The 15,789-nt window shown below is 59.8% G+C and overlaps 1 protein-coding gene across 2 annotated transcripts in view; it reads right to left on the bottom strand.

Annotated features, from left to right (window-relative positions):
- CPLX2 (complexin 2) overlaps positions 1–15,789 on the bottom strand; it is a 69,172-nt gene that overhangs the window by 10,106 nt on the left and 43,277 nt on the right. Inside the window, exon 1 of one of the 2 annotated variants that reach the window (XM_028528454.2) lies at positions 2,568–2,852. The exons of the other annotated variant lie outside the window; for it this stretch is intronic. The gene's annotated coding sequence lies outside the window, so the exon portion shown is untranslated. Of the gene's footprint in view, positions 1–2,567; positions 2,853–15,789 lie in introns of those variants that run through there. 2 annotated transcript variants of the gene reach the window in all.

The following is a 15,789-nucleotide window of genomic DNA, read 5'->3' as shown; positions in this document are numbered from 1 at the left end:
TGTGGCAGCCTCACAGTGCTCTCTGTGTTCACGCCCTCCGCCCTCCCACGGCGGCCGGTGCCTAGGTCGGGGCCGCGAGGTTCTGGGCTTGTGCGTGAGCTCCAGCTCTGTGTCTTCCCAGCTCCCCTCCATCCTCCGCGGGGCCGTCCGACTAATCTTCCCGAAGGGCAGACCTGCTCATGCACACACGCCCTGCCCCGGCTCCACAAAACCTCGTTCCATGGACCCGCGTCCTTGTGCCGACCTTCACGTCCTGCACAGCCTAGCACCTGCCTGCGTGGCCGTTCGTCACCGCCCCCGGCATGTGGCTCTGCTCGGCGGCACCCCAGCACGTGGTGTTCTTGCCAAACCCGGGGTGCTGGGGCACGTCGTTCCCACAGCCTGGAAACCTCTCAGCCTCATCTCTGCCAGTTCGAACCCTGGCCCCACTACTTACTTATAAGTGACCTTGAGCAAGTGGCTTCATCTTCTCTCAGCTGTAAAGTGGAGAAAAGGACACCTATGCCCAAGGCATGCAGGGGACATTAAGTGAGACAGTGCAGATGAAAGGCTTAGCCCAGGGTTTGGCCCGTAGTAGCTGCTCAGGACACTCGGGCTGTCGTCACCACTGCTGTTGTCATCGTCTTCCTGATCGTAAGTGGCAGTGTTGATTTTTCAAAGGTCCCTCTCAAACGTCACTCCCTCCGTGAGATTTCCCAGCGTCTTCCTCTTCTGAGACCCATGGCACTTGCTGGGGCAACCTCGACTGCCTCCAGCTCACGCTCTCTGTCCAGCCCTGCGTCCTTCTCTTCCCCGTCCCTCGGGGCGCCTCCCCGTGTCCTGTGCCCGTTCCCTGTCCTAGAGCCCCCAGCATCTCTGGGTCCACGGTGGGGCCCGCCTCAGCGTGTGTTTGCCGGATTGAATGTCCTGTTCTGTGTCAGCGCGTGTGGGAGGGGGCACGCATCCAGAGCGTGCTCTGACTCTGAACTCAGGCACCGTGTGTGTCTGCGTGCGCGCGTGTGCAGAGATTTTGTCTCACGCCCGTGGGAGAGCTGAGTGAGGTCCGGCAGCTTGTTTGCCGTTGAGGATTTTGGCTGGACCACCAGGGGGCGCTCCTCGGCGGTTCTGCCGGTAGCTCTGGTTTATCCAGGCGCAGGAAGGGGGTGGTGGTGCTGGTGCCGGTGCTGGTGCCGGTGCTGGTGCTGCTGGGCTGGGGGAGGGGAGACAGGGAAGGGGGCGGGGAAGGGCTGCTGCCGCACCAGGTTCCCTTGCTGTCATCGCGCCGCGCGGGGACCCAGGGCTGCATCTTCGGCTTCTCCCTGACTCCTTCCCAGCCTGTCCCAGCCCCGAGGGAGCTTGGGCACCTCCTCAGGCTCTGCCCACTGAGCCCAGGCCGGGTTCGGAGCCGGGCCCCTGCCCTCTGACAGACAGACTGAGGCACTGGCAGTGTTTGTCCTTGTGGCCGTTTTCTGTGTGTGTGTGTGTGTGTGTGCGCGCGCGCTCACGCGCGTGTTAAATGGCTCAAGTCCAGGCTGTGTTCACTGCAACTCAATTCGACACTCGTTTGCTTTTTTGCCACCCTCTGCTAACGGCAGCGGCAGGGGCACGGGTTGTCTGCCTCCCCCCACCGCACCCCACCCCACGCCCCCGGAAGGGAGAAGCGCAGGGGAGGGGAAGGGGCAGCGGAGGATGGAAGGGGGTAGGGCGCCTGCACCCGCAGGAGAGGGAACGGGAATCCTGGCGCTCGGCTCTGTGTGCCCGGTCCCGCGCAGAACCACAGCCCGCAGCTCTGCCCGAGCTCTCGGTCGGCCACCGCGAGCGCCCCTCCCCCCAACACACGGCTCCGACCCCAAGACCCAGCCGGGTCTCAAACTTTGCCGGGGGAGGGGGCAGAGTGGGGCGCGCGAGGGCATAGAGGAGACCCTTGCGAATGACCCCCCGGCGGCGTGCGGTGCGGCCCCAACCTCGGCTCCTCCTCTGGGGACAAATAGTCCCCTCGGCCCCCCACCCCAAAAAGACGTGTAGGTTCTTTTCCCTTCCACCTTTGGTCTGTCTGCTCCCCTTCCACCGCCCTCTGACTCACCCCGGGAGCCTGCACCCCGCGGGGGCGGCTTCCTCCTCCGGGGCGAGGGGGGCCTTGGCGGGCTCAGGTTAAGTAGCTTAGATCGAGCTCCCCACCCCCACCCGAGCGAGATGGAAGTTGTTCTCTGGGTTCAGACTCGAGTCTCCCATTGCCCTCGGGGCGGTCCTGCCTCCCCAGGAGCCGGGCTGTTTCAGGCTTCGGCCGGGTGGAGGGCGGAAGGGGCCCCCACCTCCACCCGGCTGGGCCGGTTTCACCGCCGTGCAGCCCGCTCGCTAACCCCTCGCGGGGAGCTGTCCTTTCAGCACCACGGCCAGTGCGGCCCCGGGAGCGTGCTCGCTGCCGCCGGGCAGCCTCCCCCTCTCGCGCCCGGTGAGTCTTGGGGAGCCGTACCCCCCGAAAGTAGTACTCCCCAACCTTCCGGGCTGCCCTGCGGCCTCCACAGGAGAGCCAGGACCCTGTTGCCCACGGCGCGGCCCCGCCCTCCCGGCCCCCGGCCAGCACCGACCTGGCGGTCCCTGCAGCCGTCTGAGCCACTGCGGGGCTCGCTGGACTCAGCCAGGCGGTTCCTTCTGCTCTTCCAGCTCCCGCCGCCGCCGCCTCGTGCAACTCCGCCCGGCGAGCTGGGGCCGCCGCTGCCGCGGGAGGCGCCCTCCAATCACGCCCCTCAGCCAGGCCCTGACGCGCTACCGCTCCCCTTCCAGATGGGAAATTCAAATCTCTCTCCCTCTCCCCCTCTCTCGTTTCTCCCTTTCCTTCCCTCTCCCTCCCGCTCTCCCCCGCCCTCTCTCCCTCGCTCCCCTCTCCCCCTCCCTCTCCCATTCTCCCTGTTTTCATCCTCCCTGTCTTTCCGCCACTCCCCTTCTTTCCCCACCTTTGCCGGTCCTGTCCCTGCCAGTCCACCCTGTTGCCGCCTGTCCTGGCCACAGCTATTAGGACCGCAGGCTTGCTGCCTCAATGCACTGAGGGGCTGGGGGGGGGGGCAGCGAGGAGATGGAAGGAGTGTTCTTTAAAGCAGAACTCAGAGGTCACCTGCATGGGAGAGCTCTCCTCGATTCCTGGATCAAGGTGGAGGGGGCTCACTGCGCTGAGAGAGACCCCTGTTTCGGGGGTCCCTGTTCCTCTGTCTGCATGCCTCTTGCCTGGGAGCTCCTAACGGACGGGACCGCCACCAGGTCGTCTTTGCAGCCTCTCAGCAGAGCATCCCGCTCCATGAGCCCTCAAGACAGTGCTGGGGGCAGGGGCCCTCCGAGGGGACCCGGAGGCGGAAGGCTGCTGCTGCATCGCCTCGGACCTTAGGCGAGTCCCGTCCCTTCTCGGTCTGCCGTCCCGTGGAAGATGAGGAGTCCCCTGGGAAACTTTATTCCAGGAGGCCATGTCTGTCTCTCCTATGCCCAGGGAAGGAGAGGGTAACACCCGCCTCCACCCACGGCCTTTCCTCCTCCTGCTCTCACACGCGTCCCGTTTGGTTTGGTTTGGTTACTGTCCCCTAACGAGCCCCTCCATCCCGCTGCCGTCTTTGGTCTTTGGTCTTTAAACTGCGTCCTGCGACCCAGGCAGACGTGTGGGAAAATGGCCGCAGAGAGGAATGGCCTGGTGCCAGGACTCTAAAAAATTCGCAGGAGTTCACACATCAGTCAGGGGTATGTCAGAGTGGAAACGACTTCTCCTCTGGTAAGGGGATGGCCTCCTTCCAAGAAGCGAGTGGCGAGAGCTTCGGAGGACTGGATCTGGGAGAGGAGGAGGCGTGATGTTCTCCCTGTGGGGGAGGGGGGACTCTCCCTTCGCACACGGTCACGGCGGAGGCGTCTGAGCGGGGAAGCCCCCCCCCCCCACAAGTCAGAGGCCACGGGCGGGCCCCCTTTCCCCTCCTGGAGGGTCCTCTCCGAGGCTCATCTCCGTCCTCCCCTTGCAGGCTGTGGGGCTTGGTTTAGGGAAGGGCTTTCTTTTATGGCTGGGTTTCCCGTTTAGCACTGTGTCGGGCCTTGGGCTTGCTCATTCTTGATTTTTATTCCCTTTCCCGTGGCAGGCACTAATGGAGGGGCGGAGGGGAGGCTGCTCGATCAGAATGACTTCGAGTTGGCACAGACGCCCGAGGGGAGTTCTGGGCAGGGAGAGCTGAAACCCTGCCATTTCAGGAGTCACCGTCCTCCCCCCTCCTCCCTCCCCCCTCTGTTCTTCTAGAACAGAAGCTCGGTAAATGGGACCTGGCTGGGAGCACTGTGGTTACAACTGGGTTTTTTCCACAACGGGCATCGCGTTTGACATGGAAGTCAACCAATCTTGGCTCAAAACCCAACTTAACTTTCAGAAAAACACTGAGCTCAGTTCTGGGCACCGCGATTTAAGGTGGAATTTGATACGCTCGAATACGTTTAGAAGAGAAGGGGGGTGGTTTGGTGGCGGGCACCTGGGCAGGTGCAATGAGGGAAGGTGGGAAGATCTGAGGTGTCTCACCTACAGGAGAGGATGCCGGAGGGGGATTAGCCTCGAAGGTCTGGCCAGTCTCGCTCCATGTGTAATTCCGGCGCTAGCGTGGTGCACAGCAAAGCAGGCCCTAAGGATATGCTTGTCGGATGAATAAATGACCATTGAAAAAAAAAGAGGAGTAGTACTACCATCTTTACGGTACTGAAGGCAGAATTAGGGCAGTGGGGGAAAGGCAAAGGGAGCAGGCAGAAGCTCGAAGAGGAGGAACCATCTACCGACCGAAGCTGTCCAGCCACAGGACAGAGTGACCGTGTGAGGTGGTGAGCTCCCCAGCCCCGGAGGGTGGCAGCTGGACAGCTAAAGCCCCCTGTGAACCCAAGCTTCTCTGAGTCTGTTAAAGCTGCGTGAGCTGCCATGAATCATGTCTAGCTGCGGACAGTCTTACTGATCAACAAAAGGACAGCTCAGTCAAGTTTCGGTGGCTTCATCCTGTTGAATGATTAGGGTTAAATCATGCCAGTGAGCCGCCGGTGCTCCCTGTCAGGAGAAGATGATGGAGAGACGAGAGCTGGCTCCTCGTTCGGCGCCTCCGTCTGCTCTCGGTTCCCAAACGCTCTGTTATCGCTGCAGAAAGCCGCTAAGAATTATAAGCGTTTCCTAGTGATTATAATACTACTAATCATAGCAACCATCAGGATCCCAGTTTGCCTCACTTCGGTGTTTTGCATAAATTACATCTCTCCTTTAGTACGCACAAAGCCCTGTTTTCCAGGCCCAAGGAGACAAGGCCCAGGGGCAGCCGGGGAGGCTTGGGCGGAGCCAGGGTGCCAGCCCGGGCCCACCCGACACCAGGCTCTGGGGTCCCACCACCCTGGGCCGCTTCTCTTCTGACACATCCCACAGCCTATGGAAATGTAACTTTTGCTCTGCAGATATTTTTTTACATTGACATTTACAGTCTCTCCTATCTCCAGTTTCTCACTAAAAGAAAAAAAAAGAGAGAGAGAGAATTCACACCCCGATCAGGGTCCTCATGTCATGTGGGTTGTCAGCGTTTCCATCAGTCTCCGGCGCCTCCAGCCCTCCAGCCCTCCAACCCAGCCGCCGCACGGCCCCTCCACCCCCAGCCTCAGGTCCTTGCAGAGTCTGCTGTCAGGGCGGCCTCTGAGAGTCACCTGGTAAAATACCGGTATGGCCCCGCTAAGGGGTCTTCCCCGGGCTGGTGCTGGCTTTCCACTTCTACCCATGAGCGCCGTGGGCTGGGGCAGGGGGCCAGGTTCGAACAGATTTTTAAAATGGTATGTACATGCCTTGAATGTTCACCGGGAAGCCGATCCAGAGAGCTAATGTCAGTACTTGGTGCGGGGATCGAGGAACAGTGTGTGCAGACCAGCAACTGTCGCGGGCCGAGGATGCGGCGATCGGGAGGACGGCGCTCGTCCAAAGGTCAGCCGGTCTCTCCCCCGCAGCCGCCTCCGCCTCTGCCTCCGTCCAAAGGGCGCCCGGGTGCCGTGCAGGAGGCGGGGCGGCCTCTAGGAAGCACTGGCCTCCAGCCCTGGTCTGGAGCCGGCATCGGAAGGCTCCAGATGCCAGCTCCGCTCCCTGCTATTTTGGCTTGAGCCTGGGGGGGCAGCGTTGCGCTTGGTTTGAAGGGCTGGCCACGTGCCCGGGGCAGAATCCGGGCTGCAGGGGCCGTGTGCGGGGAAGGGTTCTGGGACACCTGGCTCACCTCGCGAGTGGCTTCCCTCTTGTCACTCATACTGGCCAGGGCGCCATCACTGTCACGGGGTGAGGTTGGGGTGCCAGCCATTCTCCCTCAACGTGGAGTGACACGTGTGGAAGCGAACCCACCCGTGTGCAATGGTGCGTTCGCGTGTGTGCCCACCAGGGTGGAGCCGTGCGGGAAGAGGGCGGCATCCACTCGGAGGGCAACGGGGGCAATGGGGCAAGCGTGGGTCTGCCGCCGTGTGTGTGGTGCCGGTGTGTCCCTCCTGACGTGCGGGGACTGGCGTGAGTGGATCAACCGTGTGTGGTAGTGTGCAGCCAAGTGGGTCGTTGTCGCAGTGGAATGTGTCGATGGCGCTGTGTGACGGTTCGGACGTGAGCAAGGGTGCCACGCACGGCTGTGAGTGTTGTGCGGCGTGCAACCACGGAGGGTGACGTTTACACAGACTCTGCCGGACGAGAAGGCTCTGGGGACGTTCCGACGTGATGGCCCGTGTCTAACTCGCTGGCAGCGAGAGAGGATGCAGGTGACAGGGTGTTCCCGTTAGTGTGCCCTGGTGCCACCACTGGGGTGAGTGTGCGGGTGGGTGTCACAGGGAGTGGCACCTGTATCACCGCCATCACGTAGGGCAGAAGGGGTGCATATGTGCATCAGGAGTGTGTCGTCACCTGTGTGTAGGCATGCAGGCCAAGTGTGTCAGTGAGAGTGACTGACCCCTCCTTCTCCACCCTCCCCCACCAGACAGGCTCATGGCGACCCAGCTTGCTAGCCCTTGCTCCACCTGGCCGGCTGTGGAAATCTTTGATTCTCCGTTCTCCACTTCTGTTTCTCAGAAAAAGGGCTACACCCTGACTTGTGTGTGTGTGTGTGTAGCGGGGGGGGGGACTCCTTGAGGATCCCTCTCTCTCATTCCCAGAGCCCTGCTCTCACTCTGAGCCCCTGCCAGCCCCGCACCCCTCCGCCAGCTCCTCAGAGGCCCTCTGCCGCCCTCCACCCTGCCCCAGCCTCCCGGACCCAGTGCTCATCAGTGCATCAAAGCAGTCCTCTGCCAGCCCCGTGCGGAACCTCCGGATGTCCCCACATGGTCCCCTGCCTCTTGTCTCGAGCTCTCCCAAAACCGTGCGTTTTCACACCTGCTCCGTTAGCCTGCAGCCCCCCCACCACGTGGCACACAGGGTGTTGGGCGGGCAAGTCTTCCTCCCTTGCCTCTGGATCTTTCCGAGCTCTCTGCTGTGACTCCTGTATCCCCTCCTCAACCCCCGCCCTTCCAGCGCTCTGCGATGCGGGTGGACCTCCCTGTCAGCCGGAAGTTCCTCCTGGCGACCCCAGATGTGCACGCCACCCCGGAGCCAGCCAGCGCACCCTGCCTCCGCTCCTCTTTTGCGTGCCAGCGCGGGGCACGCTCAGGCACGACGGACGCAGCGTCCGAGTTCGCGCTGTGCTCTCGGGGGTTCTTTGTCCAGGAGGTCTGTCCGCCCTGATGGCGCTGAGCCCGTTTCCCTCTTCCCCCGTGAAGCCCACACTCAGGAGAAAGAGTCTACCCCTTGGGATCCTCTCCTCAGGCGCATGGAGATAGAAAGGCAGTTCCAGAACACTAGACTCCTAAGCAAAAGGCCATCTTATAACCACACTGTAATCAGGATAATCAGAATATACAGTGACCGGCTTTCTAACCCCTTCTGTGTCTGAGAGGGTCCCACTGGGGTGGGGGACTCGTTGGGAAGATTGTGGATTCGTGGGCCTCATCCCACATGGACTGAACTCAAATCCCTGAGCTGGGGGCCCAGGATTTGCACCGGTTACCGGGCCCCCGGGTACTTGTGATTCACCCACTAGCTGAAGACCCTTGCCTTGGCTCAATAGAATCTGAGAATCACCATCTTGGGTCCAAATCTTACAGAAAAAAAATCATGGTATCATAGAATATTTTAGGGTTAACAGAAGTTTAGATTAAATTACACACAAAACTTTAGAATCTCAAAAAATCCTGTGAATCTTAAATGTCTAGAACCGTGGAGCGGGGAGTGGCCCTGGAGGAATTTTTCTTTTTCAGCCTTGCTGCTGCTTTTGGACTGGGAGACTTCTCCCCTCTGCCCCTTGCAGGACGGCGTCCCCCGCGTCACCTGCACTTGTGAGCATCAGTGTTCTTCCCATCTGGGTGCCGGGGCAGCTGGCGGGACCCCCGCCTCCCTGGAGCCAGTGCGCTGGAGATGGCTTCTCCTTGCCAGGGAGGGCCGGCACAGCCCGGCCCACAGAACAGGCCTCGCTCTTTGGTCAAATGAGCGAGGGGCATTGTTGCTGTTTCATCAAAGCAAAGCGGGCAGACCTGTCTGAGGAACACAGACCGCAAGGGCTAATCAGCTCCGGAGCTTCTGCTCCAGGAAATGAAAGGGAGAGAGAGGGCGTGCCGAGGGGCAGCAGAGCGCGGTCTCGGAGACTGGCGGGCAGGCGCGCGGTGTGTGGGGGTGTGTTGGTGGGGGCGGGGGTGGAGTGAGGGGAGGGGGGAAATGTGCATAAAGGCAGCAACGAAGAGCCGTGTTTCTCGTCATCTAACCCAGCACCTTCAGTTAGCAGATAGGGAAACAGAGGTACGGAAAGGGGACGAGACTTACTTAATACCACTCGGCAACTTAACGAAACTCCTAACTCCCGGAAAATACCCCATCCCGGTTACAACCCAGGCGTACAGTCCCACCCTTCTTACAACCCCTCCAGCGGGCGGAGCACTGTTCGGGGACATTGCAGGTGCCAGCCCTTGCCGCTGCAGTACAGCCCGGGGTGGTGGGCGGCTTTCACCTAGTCATTCATTTACCAGACGTGCATGGAGGAGCCGTGATACGTCTGCCTAGGCACTCTCCGGGGCAGACAGAGACGCACAAGGAATTTCGGAGTTCCTACTTTCCCCCTTTGTTCCACTGCGAGAGATGCGAATGCTCCACAGAGAGAGAACACGTGGCCCGGTTCACACGCCCAGGAAGATCCTTTCCTCCCGGAGCCTCTGATTGGAGGTCCTCCGGAGGGAGCGGGGGAGAGAGGCCCACAGACGGTGGACAGCAACACAATACGCCCAGCGCCGTGCTCGTGAGGGGGCCGCTCTGGGAGGAGAAGCGCGCGCACACACACACACACACACACACACACACACACACAGCTTGCCGGCCAGATGGGCCTGGGAGCCCGAAGCAGGGGCGGCACCGGGCGGCCGTCTCTGGGGCTGCCCGGGTCATCTCCGAGGCAGCATGGAGAAGACTGCCCCGGGCTCTGGCCGCAGAGAGACACGGGTGACAGCTCAGCCGACCTCTGCCCCTTCCAGATGCCCCAGCTTCTCCTTGACACTCAGTTTCCTCTGCAAACTGGGAGGGTGGCCTGACCTCCCAGGGCGATTGTGAGGCTCGGACAACGTGACGTTTGGGAAACGGCGGCACGGTCTCAGCAAGCATTCACTCTCTTCCCCCCCACCCCTGAGCCGGCAGCGGTCTCCTCTGGAGTTGGGGCGGCGTCACCGTTAGCCAAAGCCTCCTTCTACGGTCTTTTTTAAATGATTCCTTTTATTGTTTTTAAAATATGTTTTATTGATTATGCTATGACAGTTGTCCCATTACCCCCCTTCATTCCCCTCCACCCTGCACACCCTCTCCCGCCCACATTCCCCCCCTTTAGTTCATGTCCACGTGTCGTAAGTCCTTTAGCTTCTACATTTCCCATCCTATTCTTGCCCTCCCCTGTCTATTTCCTACCTACCATCCATGCTACTTATTCTCCGTACCTTTCCCCCCTCTCCCCCTCCCACTCCCTGTTGCTAACCCTCCATGTGATCTCCATTTCTGTGGTTCTGTTCCTATTCTAGCTGTTTGCTTAGTTTCTTTTTGTTTTTGCTTTAGGTGTGGTTGTTCATAATTTCGAGTTTGCTGTCCTTGTACTATACATGTTTTTAATCTTCTTTTTCTTAGATAAGTCCCTTTCTACGATCTTGGCCAAAGGAATGGGCCTCATGACTTTCCTGAGTTTAAGTTGGAACTAGAAAGAAACGAGTCTGAAGCTCTGAGGAAGAGGAAGATGGGGAGATGGTTCTTCTTCCCCTCACTCTTCCTGCCCCGGCCCACAAGGGGCGGGGTGCCGGGTTCCCAAACAGAAACCGCGGAAGGAAGTCCAGAGGGGCTTAGACTTTGGGCTGACGAGCAGGAGGAATTTCCCACCCACGAACCTAAAAACAGCTGCTCTTCGCCACTCAACCTCCAATTGTTTCTTTCTGGCAGAAAAACAAAGTCCAACAAAACCACCTTTTATCTGGCAAACAAACGGGGGGTCGGCGAGGTCCCGGGCAGAGGAAGCCGGGGAGAGGTGTAGTGGGCTGGGGAGGAAGGGATTTTCACGTACTGAGACTCTCGCCGCCGTAGGTGATTCATAATCTTTCTCTGGTCGAACCCTCACGCCTGTGCCTCTGTTACCTTAGACATCATCACATCCACTTTAAATTCAGATGGATGTTCAGACTCGGAGAGGTTAAGCACCGCGTCCAGTAAACAGTGGCGTCAGTGGTTGAACTCGGGGGTCCCTGTAGGTGGCCACAGTCCTGGGGGGGATTGGGTGGGTTCCCGGAAGCTGAGCCTGGGCCTGCAGCTTCAGGGCGCCCCTCCCCAGAGTCTGGGTGACCCTGCCAGGGGGACCTACATGGGGACGTGGCAACGGACTGGTCCTTAAAGGGGTGGGGCGGTCTAGGCCTGAAGGTGCTTGAAAGCGAGGGGGGCGGTGGGTCAGGGCCCTGGAACTGTGTCCTAGCGTTTGAACAAGAAGTCCCCTCGGCGGCAGCCCTGTGCTCACTCCTGCTCAGTGTGGCCCAGCCTGGCTCTTCGCACCAGCCGCCTCGCCACGGCCGCCGCTCCTGCCTCTGCGCTCGCCTGCAGGTTGGCCCCCAGGGCTGCAGGAGGATGATCACGGCTTCCCACGACACGGCCCGACTGCATCATCCCCTCCTTAAACCGTGTGGTGGTCACCTGGCACCTGTTCCTCCCTCGAGTGGCATCAGCTTCGGAGGGACCAACCTGTGCATTTCATCTGAACCCACGTGACCCGGGCTAAGCCAAGGAGCACACGGTCCCCCACCCCTGGACTAGTTCGGGGAGGGACCCAAATCAGACCAGGGAGGGCCAGAGAGACTGGATTCGGGGACTTCTGCTCCTGGTACGAGAGACGGGCTCTCCTTTTAGCTCCGCTGTGACGTGGACCGGGGTTCCCAGGAGCCGCCACATGGAGCCTCAGAATGGAAACCGGCTCCGAGCCCGCCGAGCCAAGAAAGGGAGAAGGCGCACCCCCAGCCCGATGACACTGTTTATACCTCGGATCAAGCTGTGCCGCAGCTCTGCCAGGCCTCGCCGTTCTTCTGAGCCAATCGCCACCCCTTCCCTTTTGTTCTTGCTAAACCCGTTTTAGATTTTTTCTTTGACTTGCAACCAAAAGGATCTTAACGGGCACAAAAATACTTGCCTTTGAATCCTTTAGCCGTCTCCCCACTGCTTTCAGGAGCAAGTTCAAAGCCTTTAAATTGGCCTCTAGGGCCTTGCATGACCGGACCCCGACCACTCCTCCCCGTCCCATCAGTAGCCGCCTGGGGCTCCCTGGGGCCCCTGGCCAGTGTCTGCGGGCATTTCCGAGCCTCTGCCTGTGCCGTTTGCTCCTGCAGGAGAAACAGCCTTGTCTGCTGTGGTCACTCGGTGAGCTCTTCCTCTGACCACCAGGGCTTAGCTAAGGCGTAAAGGAACCCCTTCTGGGAAACAGGCTGGCCAGGAGCGTTCCCGCATGGACCCCCTCCTCAAAGCACCAGCGAAACCGAACTTGACACGTGTCTGACTCGCTCTCCAGATTTTGAGCTCTTCAACGATGGGCGCCCACCGAGGCTGAGAGAAGTCCTTTGCTCAAACACGAACTGACCCCTCGAGGCGCCGGGGATGCCACCGCAGGGAAAAAGGCAAAGTCCCACCTGGCCGGGGAGGCAGGTGCTGCCCCGTGAACACACATGGGGCCGGGGCCTGTCGGAAGGTGGCTGTGACATAACAGACGAGGGGACGCCCGCTTCCGGTCTCGGGGCTCAGAGCCCAGGGGAGGGCCCGGCTCCGAACAGGCCGGCAGGAAGAGGCTGCTTCATGAATGGATGGGAACCTCCCTGGACACCCCGCTGCCCTCCGTCTGCCTTTGCGGCGGTCACTCTGGAGGCTGCCGGAGCCTCTGCGTCAGTGACTTATCCCCCACGCCCAGCCTCCGCCCCCCCTTTGGGGGGCTCATAGTTATATTAGTAACATTTTTTTGTGTGCGCGACACTTGCCTTTCCCGAGGGGAACCGAACAAAGCGTCATTCTCTCTGTCCTCACGGGGCAGCCCCGTCCCCGTCTCGGGCCAGCGCCAGGAAGCGGTGTGCTCCTCTGCCCGACTTTGATCCCGGCTCCCCCGGCTGTCCTCTTTCCACCCCGCACGCCTCTGTCTCCCTCCGCAGGCCTGCTGCCGTCGGCCCTCTGATCCTCTCTGAGACTCTCCTCTGGGCTTTGTCTGGCTCCATTAAGGCCACGGAGCTTCTTCCTGCTTGTGTCACGCCCCCGCTCCAAAGCCTTCAGTGACTCGCCCGTGCCTACAGCATCACGTGGAGACCCACAAGGGCCCCCCTGGATCAATCACACTCTGCCTCCTGGGCCAGCCTAGTCCCCACAACCAGCTTCTGTCCTACGTGGCACTCCCTGCCACAGAGCCTTCAGCACCTCTGAGGGTCATTTCATCTCTTTATTAATGTATGCCTCCTTGGCTGTTTCTCCCACTGGATCGTAAGCCACTTGAGGGCAAGGACTGTCTCGCTCACCCGTGAGTCCCTAACATTAATCCCAGGGCCCTCTCCACTGTGAACGCTCAACAATATTTCCAGAGGTGAAGTCCCTGCATGGCCCGGCCCTCCCTGCTGGGGGCTGAAATGGCTCATCCTGGCCTGTGTGCCTTGAGGTGCCCATCTCGGGGTGACACTTGGAGACCCAGGCCCTCGCTGGACCACAGGCCACAATAATAGTGCTGGCATCCTTATTTAAATCTTATTCTTCCCTTTATTTGCATTCTTGGTCCATCCCCATAACCCCATGAATTCCTTCCATGCTTTAGCTCCATCGCCGTGGCGTTTTGTCATTGGGATGTTTTTGGCATCATTTGTTGTGGTGACAGATGCTTTTGGCATGTTTGGTATCTCTGGAATCCCTTGCCCTCCCCCACGCCCAGGCTTTATGGTCTGATTAGGGCTGATTCCATGTGCCCACTTCCATGGTGAGCATTAGACCGATAGCCCGCCAATCAGAGCACTGTTAGTTCTGGCCTCTGCGATTGGCAGAGGGATGAAAAAAACGACACAAGTTAAGCCAATGAGAGTCTGCCCTGGGACTTTAGCTGGAACCAATGGGAAAGAGGCTTCCCATTTCTATGGGATTTACAGGACTGGCAGAATGGGGGCCTGAGCTGCTGGACCATTTTGCTACCATTTGGGGAGAGCCTGTCCGAGGGTGATGCCAACACAGAGAAGGACAGAGCCAAGAGAAGGGTGGGAGGCATGCATGGTGACAGCGTTTGGGTGCCTTTAAGGCTCGTCTGCCCGTGTACTGCTCTGGTATGTGACCGATAAATGCCGCTTGTCTCCTTAAGTTATTTTTTTTTAAGATTTTATTTTATTTATTTTTAGAGAGGGAAGGGAGGGAGATAGAGAGAGAGAGAAACATCAATGTGTGGTTGCTGGGGGTCATGGCCTGCAACCCAGGCATGTGCCCTGACTGGGAATTGAACCTGAGATGCTTTAGTTCGCAGCCTGCGCTCAATCCACTGAGCTACGCCAGCCAGGGCTCCCTTAAGTTATTTTGAATGAGGTTTCTGACTGCCACCTGGGAGAGACCTGCTGGAATCTGGGAGTCCCCTCCTCCAGAAAACGTCTAATCAAGCAGGCCCTGGCCCTGGCAGGACCCGCCCTGTAATCGTCTCACAGTCCAAGAAGGAGCCGATCGCCCTGGTCTCGGTTCTCTGTCCCTAAGCACCTCCTCTGCTTCCTGGCCCCCGCGGTTATGTCAACTTAAGAGAGAAGGAGCTCCCATGGTGGGTCCCCGCTCGAAGCTTTGCCCAAGTTCAGACTTCACATCCTCAGGTCCCAGTTCCCACATCCCCATCCCCTCAACACTGCACGTGCTTTTGGCCAGCGGCTCTGCAATTTCACCCTTGAGTGGCATCAGCGTCCTTGGGCCGGTGCCATCCGTGCCCGGCGATTTGTCTGGATCTCGTTTATCAGCTGGAGTTGGGACCTGTGTCTGCCAGAGCGGCGCCCGTGCGCCCCTGCCTGCAAAGGACGCTCCGGGGGCAGGAATCTGCCCGAGGTCTTCCTCAGCCGACGCGGAGGCAGGGGCCCCTCCGTCAGATGTTCTGTGCCCAGCTCTCTCATCTCACCTGTCTGCCGGAGCTGTGATCATCAAGCGTCTCGCCGGCGCTTTCTCTCACCCCTTTCCACTGCATGCACTTGAAAGGCCTCTGGTTTTTGGCCCGACAGCCCTTTTCAAGGTGACTTTGGGCTGCATCATTTTAGACCTCACGGCTCCCGACGGCCTTCTGGATTCCAAGTCTCAGTTTTAAAAGGTTTTCCTAAGGATGCCTTTTTTTTTTTTTCCTTGAAACAGCCTCTCAGGGATTTCTATGGTTGTTTTGTTTTGTTTTGTTTTGTCTCTCTCTGTAATGGCCTGGTTACACTGGGCTGTGTCAAATGGTGCTGCCACCACTTCCACCCGACTTCACTGTGGGAGGGAGAGAGAGCCGGAGTGTCACAGGGGTCCCCCGGCACCAGCTGGGAGGTGGTCTCCTGGGCTCCTGCAGACCCACGCTCCCCCTCGCTGCCCGCCCTTGTGCCCAGGTGGCCACTCAGTGGCACCCTTTGTCCTCAGGCTTCTGGCTGTGTTCCGTCAACAGGAGGCGCTAGCAGGGACCGGAGGCGGGAAGAGAACAGGATCAGAGTGCCCCCTGGACAGAGGCCACCACTCCTGTCAACTGGTCCTTCCCACACAGCTGTCCTCTGCAGACTGGACAGCTACTTCCGCCTCGCCCTTCAGGCTCAGAGGGAGAGAAGGCTCTCTCTCCACCAGTGCTGACCCCCAGGGTCAGAGAGGCGGGCGGCCCGGGCCTGTGGGTCCTTGCCAGAATGGCGCGAGTCGGGGTGTTACTGAGCTTGGGCGGGGGCCATCCACAGGGAAGTTTTAAGTAGCAAGTCAACCCTGCAGGGACTCCCTGGTTGAACCCTCCTGTTCCCAGTCCTCGGTTGCAAATTTCTTCAGCAAATTGCCATTTTTGGAGGATTGAGAGCCCCCATTAAGGATTCAAGCATGCTCCTCCCTCACTTCTAGGGTCACTGAGGCCCACAGTTCCTGGGGTCAGTCCCCTCCTCCCGAGGGAGACCACAGCCACCGCGCCTCCCACCCCAGAACCTGGTGCACGGTGAGTGCAGGGCGGCCCTGCACACGCGCTCTTGCCGTTCGCGGGCCCCAGCTCCCCGGGGAGGCTGGCATGCTCTTCTCCATCCTGT

This window comes from Phyllostomus discolor, chromosome 13 (assembly GCF_004126475.2).
Source record: "Phyllostomus discolor isolate MPI-MPIP mPhyDis1 chromosome 13, mPhyDis1.pri.v3, whole genome shotgun sequence".
Taxonomy (NCBI): Eukaryota; Metazoa; Chordata; class Mammalia; order Chiroptera; family Phyllostomidae; genus Phyllostomus; species Phyllostomus discolor.
The sequence above is the reverse complement of the archived record's forward strand: the minus strand, read 5'-3'. Positions and strand labels throughout refer to the sequence as shown.